Source organism: Alosa sapidissima, chromosome 10, assembly GCF_018492685.1.
Source record: "Alosa sapidissima isolate fAloSap1 chromosome 10, fAloSap1.pri, whole genome shotgun sequence".
In the NCBI taxonomy this organism is placed as follows: Eukaryota; Metazoa; Chordata; class Actinopteri; order Clupeiformes; family Clupeidae; genus Alosa; species Alosa sapidissima.
The window spans coordinates 18,695,966-18,699,213 of NC_055966.1; the positions used below are offsets into that span (position 1 = coordinate 18,695,966).

At 40.1% G+C, this 3,248-nt stretch overlaps 1 long non-coding RNA gene across 1 annotated transcript; it reads right to left on the reverse strand.

Annotated features, from left to right (window-relative positions):
* Positions 1 to 1,620: 1,620 nt before the first annotated feature.
* Positions 1,621 to 2,566, reverse strand: LOC121721213. The gene is made up of 4 exons (XR_006034765.1): positions 2,490 to 2,566; positions 2,186 to 2,389; positions 1,803 to 1,996; positions 1,621 to 1,698 (listed from the first exon to the last, which is right to left on the reverse strand). It is a non-coding gene; the product is annotated as an uncharacterized LOC121721213 (long non-coding RNA).
* Between the last annotated feature and the right edge of the window lie 682 nt (positions 2,567 to 3,248).

Consider the following 3,248-nt stretch of genomic DNA (forward strand, 5'->3'; position numbering starts at 1 on the left):
GGTTTGTAAAGTGAAGGGCCTGAACAATTGACTGTCATGACACCATTATAATTGTGTCATAAATACTTTCCTTGACCTCAACTACAGTGGTACAGTTTTGACTTGTCATTAAGCTGTCACAAAGAACTATTACACACTAAAATAGTTTCCTGACAGTGTCATGAATTGTCATGACAACTTGACATAATTGTTTAATTATTACATGAACAAGTTCATATAACTGTGTTTGGCCTCACTTATCTTCTAGGTTTGTGAAGTGATGGGCCTGAACAATTGGCTGTCATGATGCCATTATAAATTGGTCATGAATACTTTTCTTGACCTCAACTACAGTGGTACAGTTTTGACTTGTTATTAAGCTGTCACAAATAACTATTACACAACAAAATAGTTTCCTGACAGAGTCATGAATACTTACCTTTGACCTAAAGTACAGTGAACCATCTGAGATGTTTCCTGAACATGTCATTAAGTGTCATTACACTATCATGTAGGTCCTATTTCTGTACATTTTACATTTCTGGAACATTGAGTCTAATTTCAACTATAATGACAACAAATACTATACTCAGTCGTGACTTAAGAGTTTATTTCAGCAATGCATTTTGCAAAACCATAATACATGGACATGTTACCATGCCAGCTAACCTAACTGTGCATGTAGAACATGCATTCAACTATTCACATACTAGTCTTTAAGCACCATTTCATTGCCATCATTTCTGCAGCTTTTTCAAATCATGCACGAGTCTACCCAACACACCATTACGATGACGGATTCCTAACCAGTAGTACCATTCAATCATTTTAAGGTGCGTTTTGAGGGACTGAGGGGTTCGATTCCCCCTGAGACGCCATATTTGTCTGTGTAAGGGGCACTTATTTTAATGTAGTGCTGCCTTTCTAAGGAACTTTTCACAAGAGGAGTAGACAAATGAAAGTACCAAAATAGTTTACCCAGAACATATAGCCGGCATTTAATCAAAAATCTGTATCAGTATTTCTCTTAGTTTTCAACCTTTTAAACACATGTTGAGAAAAATATGAAGTAAAATGACCTCAGAGCTCTGATAAAATAACCCCAAAATAATAATAAGTCCATCTACCTGGGTAGTATGTTTTTTTTTTAAGTGGTGAGATCTCGCGCCTATCTGTAGGCTACAATGAAATGAAGAAATATTGAGTAGAAGCAGTTCATGTCGCAGGCAAGATTATCATTTGCGCCCTCTGCTCTTCTGCCTCCCGTGTCCAATGGCGAATTTGTCCAATGGAACACTCTCAAATCATGCATACCAAACAAAACCAAACAAAAAAACAACCTGCATAGCAGGGCAACAATTCAATTCAATTACTCTCGATACATTTTAGCAGATCTGGAAATATAACTCATATTCATGAACTGTAGTAGCTTAAGCCTTGTACATTTTACGTAAAACTTGACTCATAGATAATGCATAGTCCCCTATCACCTTGGATCACTAACATCACGTCCTGTGTAATTGAAATCAGATTGTTTACAGCACTTGTTTACTTGCACTTACTTACTACTACCTGCATAACTGGCAGGTCGGCAAAGCATGTCTTATTTCTTCCCCTCATGCTGTAACCTGACCACAGCTCTGTGATCCCAAGACGGCTCATCATACACCTCACTGTCTTGCCCATGGTATTGGAGCCGTCTAGGGACAGGAAGGATATCTGTGAGAGAAAACACATTTTATTGTGGTTTTGCCATATGACATTCGAAGTAAGTCAGATGTGAACATTGAACTGTTGACTAAATAGTGCAAAGTCTAACACACAAGCTGTTTTCTGAAGTGCTCCTCTCCTCTGACACGGTCGCAGAGGGCATTAAGCTCAGCTTGATTGCTGCTGGGTCTGGGCAATGGCTCTACTTCTGTGTTTTGGGCAGGGACAGCTGAACACACCAGCCTTTTGAGTTCCTGCTGCACCTCGTCCATGTGCTCCAATTTTGCCAGTACTCTTGTCTGGAATGCTTTTTGTTAAAAAGAAAAGAAAAAGGAAAGGAAATCATAAGTTGATTAGGGTGTGAAAGTGATATTTTGTTTACCAGTAGGATATGAGTTATATGACTTTGTTTTTTTTTTATGCTTATGTGTAAATTACAAAAAAAAGTGTTTTGTGGGCCTGCATGTTTTGGATTGCCTAACATATATTTACTCACAGGTCATCATTGTTAATAGCTTTTTTATGGATTTATAGGATCATTCCCCATGTCCGGGCCTAGAAGACAAGAGTGCAGCAGCAGGTAAATGTTACACTATGTGTTAGTAAATAGGTTATAGAGTTAATTTGATATTAATATGGAGTAGGTTACTTGAAATGGTGGGTGATGTCCCACTGGGGGCATGTGATGCCGATCGCTTGTCTGGAGTGAGACATTAATAAGAAACCCATTAAGACATGTAAGAGGCAATTAGCTGGCATCTGCCTACCATCTACCTCTATCTAAGTACTAGGCTACTCACCAGCTTCGTTTAGAGGACAGTTGGGCAGTGGAGTCAGTAGAGTGGCCGTAGCAGCGTGGTGACTCGGCCCAGCCTGGGGTTCTTCCTCAATGTCTGTTACTGCAAAACAAAATATTGTCTCTCAAAAGTGGAAAATCTCCCAATTTAAAACACATTATACAACAATTCTATTTGGATCTATGGAACTATTTATTTGTTTCTGATTGGCCGAGAGACGTTCCATGAGTTGAAATATCCCTGGACATTTCAACTCAGACTTTGCACAGCTAATAATAAATCACTCTGTGATACAATGTACACTGGATTCCACACTCACAAATTTCTACCAGTTTGTTGACTGCCCTACAAGGAAAAACAGGACAATAGACCTCATGTATGCAAACATGAGGGATGCATACAGTGCAAACCCCCTTCCCCCACTGGGAAAGTCAGACCACAACCTCATTCATCTCCAGCCAATGTACAAGCCCAAAGTACAGAGGCTAAAAGTTGCCACACGCACCTTCAGAAAGTGGACACCTGAAGCAGATGAGGCTCTGAGAGACTGCTTCGAGTGCACTGACTGGAGTGTGTTACAGAATGGAGAGGACTTAGAGGAGGTCACACAGTGCACAACTGACTACCTGAACTTCTGTATGGACATTGTTGTTCCCACCAGAACTGTACGCTGCTTTCCCAACAACAAGCCTTGGATAACCAGCAATGTCAAGACCCTTCTTAACAGGAAAAAGATGGCGTTCAGAGAGGGGGACATGGCAG